The 13,686-nt window shown below is 38.0% G+C and overlaps 1 pseudogene; it reads left to right on the top strand.

Moving 5' to 3' along the window:
* Window positions 1-6,643: 6,643 nt before the first annotated feature.
* On the top strand, window positions 6,644-9,487 carry LOC101711917 (olfactory receptor 2L13-like; annotated as a pseudogene).
* Window positions 9,488-13,686: the final 4,199 nt, after the last annotated feature.

Genomic DNA, 13,686 nt, shown 5'->3' with positions numbered 1-13,686 from the left:
CTGCAAATAATGACAATTTGACTTCTTCATTTCCTATCTTTATTCCTTTTATTTCTTTCTCTTGTCTAATTGCCATGGCTAATGCTTCCAGAACTATATTGAACAAGAGTGGTGATAGTGGACATCCTTGTGTTGTTCCTGATTTTAGTGTGAAGGATTTCAGTTTTTGACCATTTAGTATGATATTGGCTGTTGGTTTTTCATAGATGGCTTCTATCAGTTTGAGGTAGAGACCATCTGTTGCAATTTTTTGTAGGGTTTTTATCATAAATGCATGTTGGATTTTGTCAAATGCTTTTTCTGCATCTATGGAGATAATCACATGATTTTTGTCCTTGGCTCTATTGATATAGTGTATTACATTGATTGATTTGCATATATTGAACCATCCCTGCATCCTGGGATGAATCCCACTTGATCAGGGTCTGTGATCTTCTTGATGATCTTCTGCATTCTGTTTGCCATTATCTTTTTAAGGATTTTTGCATCTATGTTCATTAGTGAGATGGGACTATAGTTCTCTTTTTCAGTTGGGTCTTTCTCTTCTTTGGGGATCAAGGTGATGCTTGCTTCCAGGAATGAATTTGGGACTATTGCTTCCCTTCCGATTTCACTGAAGAGTTTAAACAGTAGTGGCAGCAGTTCCTCTCTAAATGTCTTGTAGAATTCAGCAGTGAAGCCATCAGGGCCTGGGATTTTCTTAGTTGATAAGTTTTTAATTATGTTTTCAACTTCATTGACATTGAGTTGTTCAGAATTTTTAGATCTTTTTCGTTTAACTTTGGTAATTCATATGTATCTAGGAATCTGTCCATTTCTTCTATGTTTTCCATCTTATTGGCATATAGGTTCTGGAAGTAGGTATTGATGATCCTCTGGATTTCTGCTAGGTCTGTTGTAATTTCACCCTTTTCATTCCTAATTGCATGGATTTGGGCCTTTTCTTTCCTTTTTCTGACAAGGTTGACTAAAGGCTTGTCAATTTTGTTGATTTTTTCAAAGAACCAACTCTTGGCTTCATTGATTTTTTTGTATTGTTCTCTTAGTATCCATTGCATTGATTTCTCCTCTGATCTTTATAATTTCCTCCCTTGTATGAGCTCTGGGGTTGTCCTGTTCTTCTTTTTCTAGAAGCTTGAGGTGCAGCATCAGGTTGTTTAATTGGGCTCCTTCTGTTTTCCTAATATGCGTATTCATTGCTATGAATTTCCCTCATAAGACTGCTTTCATTGTGTCCCATAGATTCTGATATGTTGTATTGTCATTGTCATTTAATTGAAGGAACTGTCTGATTTCTTCTTTAATTTCCTCTGTGACCCATTGGTTATTCAGAAGTGTGTTGTTCAATTTCCACATGTTTATGAAATGTTTTGAGTTTCTTTTGCTATGGATCTCCAATTTCATCACACTATGGTCTGATAATATACAGGGGATAATTTCAATTCCTTTGCACTTCCTTAAACATGTTCTATGTGTGAGTATGTGGTCTATTTTGGAGAATGACCCATGTGCAGCTGAGAAGAATGTGTATTCTGATTTTGTGGGGTGGAAGACTCTGTAAACATCTGTTAAATTCATTTGTTCAAGAGTTCGATTGAGTTCTAGTACTTCATTACTTATTTTTTGTCTAGTTGATCTATTTGTGACAGTGGGGTGTTGAGTTCCCCCACTATAATTGTATTAGTGCATATATGACTTTTCATGTCCATTAGTATTTGTTTTACATAGTTGAGTGCACTAGTGTTTGGTGCATAGATATTTATGATTGTCATCTCTTCCTCTTGGATTCTTCCCTTTACAAGGATGTAGTGTCCTTCTTCATCTCTCTTAATCAGTGTTGATTTGAAATCTACTTGATCTGCCAAGAGGATAGCTACTCCTGCTTTTTTTCAGGTTTCTGTCACATGGAGTATTGTTTTCCACCCTTTAACTTTCAGTCTATGAGTTTCCTTTTGAATTAAGTGTGTTTCTTGTATGCAGCATATTGTTGGAGTTTGCTTCTTGACCCATTCTGCCAGTCTATTTCTTTTGATTGGTGAATTGAGACCATTAACATTGATGGTTATAAATGAAACATATTGACTTGTCATTGTTATGACTTTTCTTTTTGTTGGGTTCTCCCCCTTTACATTTAATTTCTTGTCATGCCAGATGGGTTCATTCTGCTTTGCTTCCTGGGGTTGTTGTCCTCAATGTTTATTCCTAGGATATTGTGCAAAATTCTTTGGAGTGCTGGTTTGATATTCATGAAGTTCCTAAGGTGCTCTTTTTCATGAAAATATCTTATGAACAGGCATCCTGTTTTCCAATTCTGTTTATTTTCAATTTGCCTGACTTCTTTCTTCTAATTCTTTCTCCTTGATTAATTATGCATTTGAAGCTCTTCATTTCAGCTTTCATTTCCTACGTTGGTGATGGAAGAACACAGGCCTTGGGACATGGGATCCTGGGTTAGAAGCACTGTTCTGCTGTCAGGTTTTCCAAATTACAGTAATTATAGTATGTGCCCACTGGTGACATATGCCATGGGTTTAGGAATTGTAGGTCATAGTCCTTGAATAAAATCTCACCAATTAATATTCTGTCATTTTTTCCTATGATAAAAGACCGCAGGTCACGGATAATTATCCAAAATGGCTTTATCACTCTGCATCAAATGGCATCATTAGAGTTCTTAATGTTTACAAATTCAGTGTCTTGAACAGACATGTTGTAAACATTTAGTGTACCTCTTGCTACATAGTTCCTAGAGTCACCCTCAAATTTGCCCATTTTTAAAAACTTAGCAACTGACTAATATCTCAATAGATTCTGACAACTGATGGGCACCTCAAGGTGTAACGGGCAAGCTAGATTTTTCTCACTGAATCAACTCCTTTGAGTAAAGTCTGCCCTGCAGTAGAATTGCTGACTGGATTAATTTGGGAGAGATCATTGTAGCCCTTGAAAAACAGAAGGAAGTGTTTTTCATTGCATAATGTATTTTATCCACAATCACCAATAATTTTCTTTTAAAATTTGATAACAGTAGAGAAGAAATGGTCCTTGTACTAGTACTTGTACTAATTATAGAACATGTATAAGTGACTCTAGAATTTCATTAATTCTTAGGCTTCTAATTTACTAATTAAGGGGATTTCAAAAAATTACCTCACATTATTTACTAAATCATACTCTGTAAAATCAAAAGCATCCCTATTTAGCCTAATTCTGGTTGACAGGTAAATGCAGAAGAATTTATTAGAATAAATTTGATTGATTTTGTTGATTTGCTCTAAATAGAAATGAGTTATCTCCAAATTAGCAGTTAAGTGAAATGACCAAGATTTTGTCCCTTTGGCCATGGTCATTTGGAATCAATTAGAAAAAAGAGGGGGATATCTAAGGCTTGATGATATGAGCTTGAACATTTAAAACATACCAGCTTGTCCTTCTGTTTTCCATCAGTAGAACCTGAGGGAGTGAACTGTGAAATGTCATTCTCAGTTTTCCCTCAAACCAGATAATAGTGCAAGATGCTTTAGTTAAGAAATATATGCAATATATCACAAGAGAAGGTGGGGTTGTTTCCTGGTTTCAATACAAAGAGAGCTATTACAGGAGTGGTGAGGAATGCATCTCACAGCTTACACCTGAGAACTTCTTTCTAGTGAGTGGGGAGGTGAAGAATGCCTTCTCCTGTCAGCAGAGGAGTTGAATTTTGGTGCAGGGTGGGCTAACGAGTGACACAATCTTGTTGCACAGCCCACATGGGCAATTTTGTGTCTAAAATTTTTAGAGTGCTTCCAGACTCTCAGCAGGGACTGGTGGTCATACTTTCTCTCTAAAAATACAAACTGAATTCAGACAAGGTGAGTCCAAATGCCATTACTGACCCAAGTGGCTCTGGGTCAGCTTTAACTAAGGGGGATATTTTGGAGATGTGGTTTTCCTACCTTAAGGAAGCCTTTTCTGCAGCACAGAGAATTAGGAGTCTCACAACAAATTGAAAATGCTAAGTGTGAACTTAAACTGTGCCAGGAAGTAGCATGAAACTTTTAGAGAGCTGCAGTGTGCTGTTCTGGAGAGTTGTTGCTTTAGTTAAGATAGTGGATCTCTCTGGGGCCCAATGATTTCTAACCTATAAATATGACTGGACAAAGGCAATTGACTTTACTGCAGATCCACTCTGTGCTGTCCTTTGATGTTGTTGGGATTGAGATAGATGAAGATCAACTATTGCTTATTGACCATGGGATCATTATCTCTAATACTTTTAAAGGCGTGTATGGACTAATAGTAACTTGTGCAAATTAAATTCATCACCCTCTACTTGCTACACTTAGTTGAATTAGATTCTCTCAAATGAGTGTTATTCTTAAACTCTCTCTATGTATATATTTTTTGCTACCAGGGATTGAATTTGAGACTTTAAAACTCTATACGTTTTAACAATGTCTTTTATGAGAATCAAAGAAGACATTAATCTTAAACTGATTTTTAACCATAGAAGCAATATTCTCCAAGTTATAATGTAACCAAGAGAGTTATGCTCTGAATATTCCTGGTGCATTAAACAAGGTCCCATGCCTAGAGAAGGAAGCTGCTAGGCAACAGTGGAATCAGACTCTTTGCTCTTACTCCAATATCCCAGATGTATAGGATCTTGCAATCAGTGATGTATTACCTTGCCTTGCCTGACAGAATGACCATTTTCAGTATATGAAATGAAGCATCTGTAGTTATTGCTGCCAGCCAATTGTTTTGATATTCTAAGTTCTAACCTATGCTGCAGAAAATGTAAATACAAACATTTGTCTTCCTTCAAGATGAGCATCCCATTGAGTTCATTAACTCAAAACACTCTGTGTTCATGTTTGTTATCGGAAATGCACCTCTGGCAAGAACTTCTGGAACATTTTATTGTTTGAATTAAAATTGAAATCAAAGAAGGAAATATAGAAAGTGCCCCAATCTTAAATCCTAAATTTTCAGGGCAATTATGCAAAAGTTTGATTTCTGAACCTTTACTGTCACAGCTTGTGAGTTTAAACTGTCATGCTAAGTTTTCCTAAGGCTAGTATTTGGTTTTCTTCATCAGTAGATTTGTTGTGAGCTTCCCATGCAAGAGTCACTGTGCAAGGGAGAACAGAGAGAATGATCATGGGACACTGCCCCTGCCTCATAGGAAGCCGGCTGTGGTGATGTGCACAGACCTTGGGGTTAGGGGCCCGGGATACATGGCCATTTTATCCTTTCAATCCAGAGCAATCTCCAGCTGCTCTTTCTGTCTGCTGAGTGCTGCTCTCCATGCACCCCTCGCCAGCTCTGCCCACTGAGCTGAGTGTACTGTGTGAGGTCTGGAAACAGGCCCGGGACCATGGCACACCACTGGCTGCTCATCATACCTGGGTCAAGTTCTGAGGCCTTACTTCCTCCCACACAAAACCACTTCTGCCTTGTGCTTTATAAACACACTCTCCTCATCTCATCACTGTTGTCCTTGTGCCCAGAAAAGCTGCTTCATGACTTCCCTCTTGTTGTTCTTCCCAAGTAGAATGTTTAATAACCAGACTCAGACTACAAAACATTGGCACACAATGGCCATTACAGAGACTTCCTCCAACATCTCCCTGCCCCTACCCCCAGTCTCCTTTGTGGTCCTAATGACCACACAACATCATGCTGTACATGTGAATATTTTGTTGTATCTTCTGAGTTACCCACTAAATTTTAACAGCCCATCATATGCACTTGTGCATTAGTTACATGAAACAAATACTGAATACAATTTGAAGGGATAAATATGTCATGGTGATGGTGCTCCTATGTTTTTTCTTTACCCATCAGGTCATGAGTTTTATTTCCCAAATATGGTACGAAGCAGAGGATGACTATGACCTCAGCTAGCTTAGATGTCCCATGGCATCATGTACTTGTCAGCTCTCTGATCATGTGCTTTTCAGTGGTGGTACTTTTGTATTAAACAGCAATAAAGACGCATCTCCATTTTCCTGTGGAACTTTCTTTCATGCATGGGTGCATGATTAGCAAAGACATATGAGGTAACAGCTGATTCACATTACTACAAGTATCTAATGGGAACAAACTGTTCTTGCCTTTTTTCTCCTGCTGAAAAATCATCAATGCCTGATTCCTCCCTAAATCATTGTCTTGGCCAGGACGTGGGTGGCATCAGGTTTTCCTCTGGAGATCAGGGCATGTGTATAGTCAGCATGAAACCTCAGACTGAGGTGGAACCAGAGGAGAAGTCAAACCCAGGCAGCAAGGGCTGGTGCATGCATGGGGAGTGAAAGGATCACCAGTTTTGAGATGGGAGAAGGGGAAAGAGAGGCTACCAGGAATTAAGTTACAGACAAAAGTTCCCAAGAAAACCCAGGCCATAGAAAGGAGAAAAATTATCAGGAAGAAATGTATTCATTTTTTTCTTTCTCTTACTTTACTATAAATTATTAATGATTATTTTGTTTCAATTTAACTAATTAGATCTGAGTAGGAGAATTTTTTTTTGAGTAGGAGAATTATGCATTGAGAGTGTGCTACTGCTCATTCTTCCCTTTCTAGTTGAGGAGCTTTGCCTTGTGCCCAAGTCTTGCCTCCATGTGTGCAGATGTGTGCTGAGCAGGACAGGCACAGTGCCCCCATGTCCACAGGCAGAGACCTGGACAGATGTACGGAATCACGTGTGATCTTTGCAGAAGCATCACATTCACACAAGTGGAAAGGAATGCATTCACCCAGAAATTACCAGAAATACTGGAAACTTAAGCCACCACACAGGCTCCAGTCTCATTCCAGCCCTAACTGTAATTCAGAAAAATTTTCTTTCCATTAAAGAACAGTGCCTTCATACTTGGGAAAAGAAGCAATTTATGCCAAAATTTGCAGAATCTGTGCTGTGGATTGATGATGACAAATGAAGTCATTGAAAGAACAACACACACATTGGTCTGTATTTTATTTAACCCCCATATCCATGTCATATTTCTACCATTATAGTACTTATAGTTTGGACCTGTGAAAAAATGAAAAATACATGGTATAAATTTCTTACATAAAAAAGAAAAATAAGCATAAAAATCTATGCAAACAAATTTGAGATTTTAGGGCTTCAAAAATAGAAACATCATTAGGAATGACAGCATACTGAAATAATATGCTAAAAGTAGAACTGATCTTGTAGGGCATACAATACACTGACAGATCAAGGACGGAATTTGGTGGGGGACAAATTTCACACATTTCACAAAGGTCAGAAGAAAGTCTTTAAAGAATCTGATAGGTAGAAAATCCAAGAGAGGATCAAGATTTATCAAGCTCTGATCATAGGAATGGGAAACACAAGGAATTTTTTAAAGTAAAGGAAAACAAGATATCTGACACCTCAGAATTTCTGTACACCAAAAGATTCTGAGTCACACACATGAGTTGCTATTGTAGATATACCATGGTGAAATGAAGTGACTAGGAATTCCCATTCCTTGATCTCTTTGACTTAGTAGTGATCCTGAGTAGTGGGTTAGCCAAGAGTTTTCCAGGAAGGAAGGGAGGTCTGTGACTGATGATTACTGCCCATGCTTCTAGGCTTTATAATATATATATTTTCCTGATGGTTACCAGAAAGAATCACAAAACAAACCTTCAATTCAGATATTAAGTTCAAATTAACAAACAACAAAGTGTTGGAGGAAAAACAATTCATTCTACTCAAACATTAGTAAAATACATTCTTTTTTAATTCTACTCTTCTGTTTCATTTCATGTTTATGGTTAGTGGTTGTATTTTTATTTTTGTTTCAAGGAATTTACAGAAGAATATAAAATGGAGTACTACTCAGCCATAAAAAATGAGAAATTAGAGACATTTATAGCTAAGTGGATGCACATTGAGGCGATACTCTTAAGTGAAATAAATAGGACACACATGTGTAAATACCGAATAGTTTCTCTGGTGTGAGAAACTGAAAGTGTAAATAAGGACTAAATGTATAATAGGTCATGTGAAATAGGAAGAAAAGGGGCAAAGGGGAAGGAAGTGGGAGGGCTAGGGGAAAAGATAGAAGGGAATGGGATTAATATGAGAAAATGGAAAATAGGAACAAAATCTTTGTAAATAGGGAGGACTGGAGGGGTTGAAGGGAGGGCTGGGCAAGGGTGAAAAATAAGAACCAAGAGAGAATATGTAAAGGTGCAAATTTCCAATGATGAATGTCATTATATTGTATACCTAAAATGTACCAATTATTAGAATGAATAATCAATAATGTAAAATAGGAAGAAAAGGTCCAAAGGGTAGGGGTAGTGGGAGGGGCAGGGGAAAGGAAAGAAGGGAAAGGAAAAATGATGAGAAATGGAAAAAATGGAAATAAGGTCTTTGTAAATAGGGAAGGGTGGAGGGCATGAAGGGAGGGCTAGGAATGGGGAAAAAATAAGAACCAAGATGCATTATGTAAAGGTACAATTCCCAATGAGAAATGTAATTGTGTTGTATACCTACAATGTACCAATAAAAGAATTTAATACAAAAAAAATTAAAGAAGAATATTTTCACAGATAAATGGAATCAAACATCACATGATTTTATTTTGTTAGGGCTGTTTCTTCTAATCACACTGGCCTACATCTCTTGTTGCTTATCATCTTTGTATTCTGCCTCATTTCCATGGGTAATTCAGTCATGATTCACCTCATACATGTGGACATCTGGCTGTACATACCCATGTACCTTCTCCTCAGCCAGCTCTCCTTTATGGACCTGATGTACATCTCCACCACTGTCCCCAACATGGTGGTCAACTTCCTCTCTGTCCAGAAGAGCATCTCCTTGCTGGGGTATGGGGTGCAGAGTTTCTTCTTCCTGACCATGGCATGCTCCAAAGGGCTACTCCTGGCCTCCATGGCTTATGACCAATTGGTGGTCATCTGCCAACCCCTCCATTACCCGATCCACATGACCAAAAGGATGTGTGCAAAGATGATTGCAGCATCTTGTACACTGGGCTCCATCAACTCCCTGGCACACACAGTCTATGCCCTTCATCTTCCCTACTGCAGATCCAGAGCCATCAATCAGTCCTTCTGCAATGTCCCAGCCATGCTGCCCCTGGCCTGTGTGGACACCTGGGTCTATGAGTACATGGTTTTTGTGAGCACCAGCCTGTTCTTCCTCCTCCCTTTCCTTGGAGTCCCTGTGTCCTATGGACAGATCCTTTTTGCTATCTTCCATATGTACTCCAAAGAGGGAAGGAAAAAGGCCTTCATCACATGCTCCATGCATTTAACAGCGGTGACCTTTTACTATGCTCCTTTTGTCTACACTTATCTCCGGCCCAGGATTCTCCACTCCCCAGCAGAAGGCAAGATCCTGGCCATCTTCTACACTATCCTCACCCCTATGCTGAACCCCTTTATCTACAGCCTGAGGAACAAAGAGGTGCTGGGGGCCCTGGAGAGAGTGTTTGGGATATTTTCTTCCAAGAAGAAATGATCCTGCAGGCCCTACTTTGATTCCTTTACTTCTCATTTTTTTGCTTAGCTGAACACTGTGAAAGAGTGATGTCTGATAGAAACATGGTATGTTGTACCTGTGTGACTTAAAATCTTTAGTGACACATTAAAACACAGAGTTAGTTCAAATAATGTGTTAGTTCCTCTATAATACTGTAGTAATTTTTATTCAAAATGATATTATAATCATATTAACATTAAAAGAATTGTGTAATGTTATATTATATTATATAATATATGTTATATTATAATTACAATTATAATTAAATATATTTTATCATATGTTTGTGCATATAGTATTCTTATGTAAGATTACTTATGCTTATATTGACATTGTGATTTCTATATAATTGATGTGGAATTAATATTCTGCTCATATATTTTGTTTTTATTATATTTCATCATTCTTGCATATGTTATTTGTTGGAATACATTAAAAGCTGTACTATACACATTTCAATTATGAAAATCCACATGTAGCCAGGATCTACTGTGTTGCAAGCAAATGATTAGAGCAAAACCACTCACATATGGAGGCCAAGAAATAGCAACAGCATGGATCAAACCAGAGCATAAGAAAAGGGAGACAGTGGATGCTAGGCATTTAGGATCATACTTACCCTGCTCAGTTGAAAGGGACCCAGGAGAGTGTTCTGACATGAATAATGACATGCAATCAACCAGCATTTGACTGTAGGTGGTGTGGAGAGATTTCCTGGAGGAATGAAAGCAAACATTGGAGTGGTGGCATAGGAAACTAGGTGAGGGACCTTATATACTACCCAAGGTTACCTCCCTGATGTACCTAGACACACCTGGGACTGAGCTTTACTAATCTGTGAGGTGTTTCTTTGACAACTGACATTCACAAGTCTGAAAAACATCTTAAATGCAAGTCTGGACACATCTTAAACTGCATTTAATGCCAAATAGACAATCAAAGGTTTATAGTTCTACCTATCAGGTATACAACCAGAAATGGAAATCATCTATTCCTCAAAGTCTCAAAAATGTCATCATTTTTCAAAAGCCTAAGCCCAAGTCTCTTCTGAGACTCAAGCCAGCTCTTATCTATGAACATCTCTGTAAAATGTGAAAAAATTATATGATTCCAATCTATAACATCAATGAGTAAACATTTCTACTATCAAAAGATTGAGTAGGGAGATACAAAAGAATCAAACTGAACAAGACCAAAACCCAGCAAGGCAATCACTCAATTATGTAGTTGCATGCCCAGAATGCAGGGCAATCTGTGGTGAGACACAAGTTCCAGAGCCTTCTTCTGAAATCTGGGTGGAAATCTCTGTGATTCAACATCTCTTCCACTCAGAGCTCCTGAAAATCCATGGTAATGTGGATGGCACAAAGATCTGCTCTCAGCTTGACCTGTACTTGCTCCCATTTGGACTATATCTTCAGCAGCTTCCAAGTGCCTGAATGGCTGATCTTGGTGCAATGTTTACTAGGATGTGCTGTTCTAATGATCCTGATATTTTCCTTTCAAAGTTAAGTCTTTCAAAGGAGTTTTCTTTTTTCCACCTTGAGCCTACAGTGGTGAAGGTCTGGCCAATTTCTGAGATGCCTTCAAGCCATCTTTCCTATTTTTTGATGCCAAATACTTGGCTGCTTTTTAAGAAATCACACCACCTTTGCCTCAACTTTATAGGTATTTCCTTTCTGCCCAAGCTTCACATCATTCTTCTCTGCTTTTTGCTCTTGATTCTCACTGTTCTTCAGGGTGAGAGTGGCCCGCAGTACTCCTGCCACAGCCTCAGTGATGGAATGCCTTGAAATTTTCTACTTTAGATTATGTAGTCCACTATCTTTAGTCCCAGGCTCCCTCAGGTATCAATTGATGGGAAAAATTTACACAAATTTTCTGCCAAAGAGTAACAACATGCCCTCAACTTTAACTGCCACTGGAGTCCTTGTTTCCATCTGAAAATTCCTCAGCCTGACCTGTACTGTACCTGTTGCTTATCAGCATTCTCATATTCTGAGTTCTGACCAGCATCACCCATCAAACATTGCTCACAGAATTATAGGCCTTCTGGAGCCTGTGCATATAAACCTTTCCAAACTCTTCCTGCAAACGAGTTCCAAAGGTTTCTGAACTGCACAGTCAAATAAAGTCAAACTAACAATCCCACTCATGGTAAAAATCTCCCTCATGACTTCATAATCACACCCAGATATTCTATATTTAACACCATGACTGGAAAGTTAGGATTTTGCCATCTGAATTTCTCTTCATTTTCCATGTTTGTGTGACATCCTTCCCTTACTGCACAGGCATCCCATCCTTTAGAGAACTGGTCTCACATCATGTGACCTGTGAACTTGCCCAGGGTGCCACACTCAAAAATCTCACATGTTCAGTTACAGACTCTGCTCTCAGCATACTGAAATTCTTAATAATTGTGTCCCAGAGCAGACATGAAACCAAGAAACTATGCAGGATGAGAGGATTAGCATAGTTTTGGTCCAGCAACAAAGTTTTACATCTATTTTCAAGTGGAATAGAAACTACACAGAAACTGGTGTGTCCTCCTTATGTGCACATACATTTACCCTGGAAGAGTCTGGCACCACAGCATCCCCAGGGAGTGACTAGGCCGGACATGGGTTGCATCAGTGTAGTGATGGGAGCAGCAACCACAGGTGCATTGGAGGGGTGAATGTGGGTCTTTCCTGGTGAGAAGGCAGAGCGCTTGCTGGAGCACCACTGAGCAGCTATGGAAGTGGATTCACAGCTGTTCTGAGCCCAGCCCTCTGAGGTCTACGCAGCATTCACTGCCTGTCTTGAAATGACTGGGAGTTTAGGGATGACACATTATCAGTAAATTATTACAAAATAAATCTGTATTTATGATCATTGCAAGAAAAAGTAACAGGCATTTGTAAAAGTTTATTAATTTCAGAATGTTTGGCCTTAAAAATTGCTACACCATGATAAGCAGAACATCTGTAGGTCAAAACTAGACAGATAATTGAAATATCTTTTAAAAGTTTGAAAATTAAAACTAATCATTTCATATATGAAACAATATTTTATTATGAAGAGTCCCATAAACCAATTACTAACAATAAACAAAAATTTAAAATGAATTTCCCTTAACTTTAATATAAAATGCTGGAAAACATACATGAGATTTAAAGCTTGTCTCCAAAATGGGCTGTTTTTTAAACAAAATTCACAAGTTACCACAAATGTGGATACAATGAGCAAAATGTTATTAATAAAATTATATACAAATTTTGGCCTGGGGTAAAGCTCAGTGGTAGAAACCTTGCCTAGCATGTAACAGATCTTGCGTTGGATTCCTATCAACTTAGAAAAAAATACACTCATATACAAATGTTTAAATTTAAGTTCACAATAAAAGAAAAATCATTTATGTAAAGAGTCACATTTTTGGTGACTCTCTTTCAACAAAACTGCTTCACAAGAATTAACAACTCCAGATAGTGTGAATTCATAGGTACATAACAGAACTTAGCCCCATGTTTCTGCAGCTGAACATATTCCTCAAAGCTCCAGAAACACAATCACCATGATCCTCGTATTAAACTCTCTTAAATTAATAGTGTCATCACATGTTCTAAATATGAGATTCTACTTTCAGTTTTATGGACTGAAAAGGAAGGTGCTCAAAGTAAAACTTTGTGTGATCTGGTAAGTAAATTTGGAGGAAAATAAGCCACACAGGTCTTAAAATCAAACGTACTATATGATAAAATGTTACTAGTTATTGTATATATTGAGAATAGCAAAATGTTGTTTGCAGTTCTAATATATAGCTAGTAACTTTGAAGACAATACACTTTATATTTAATGGTACATTAAATGGTACATTGTGCTATTTGAAAAAGATGGCTTCATATTTTAAGTTTATCATGGATCTTTCAAATTCTTTGGGAACTTTCCATCTCCTTTCTCTTCTACCACTCCAGAGTAACATCCTTCTGTTCTTTTCATTGCTGAAGAGCAGTGGCACTCTGTGCAGGAAATGCCCTATGCTGAAACATTTTACAGCATCTCATGGTCAGACCTGATTAAGGATATGATAAAGAAGTAATATAAGTGAATAAAACTGGTTCACAGATGTACTTCTGTAATCTATTTTCATAGAGAGTGGACAAGCAGCAAGTGGAAAACCAAACCTACTTGGGCAG

The sequence above is a fragment of the Heterocephalus glaber genome, unplaced genomic scaffold (assembly GCF_053883595.1).
Source record: "Heterocephalus glaber isolate CG9 unplaced genomic scaffold, H.glaber_assembly_v1.0 deba00001461, whole genome shotgun sequence".
Lineage (NCBI taxonomy): Eukaryota > Metazoa > Chordata > Mammalia > Rodentia > Bathyergidae > Heterocephalus > Heterocephalus glaber.
The sequence above is the reverse complement of the archived record's forward strand: the minus strand, read 5'-3'. Positions and strand labels throughout refer to the sequence as shown.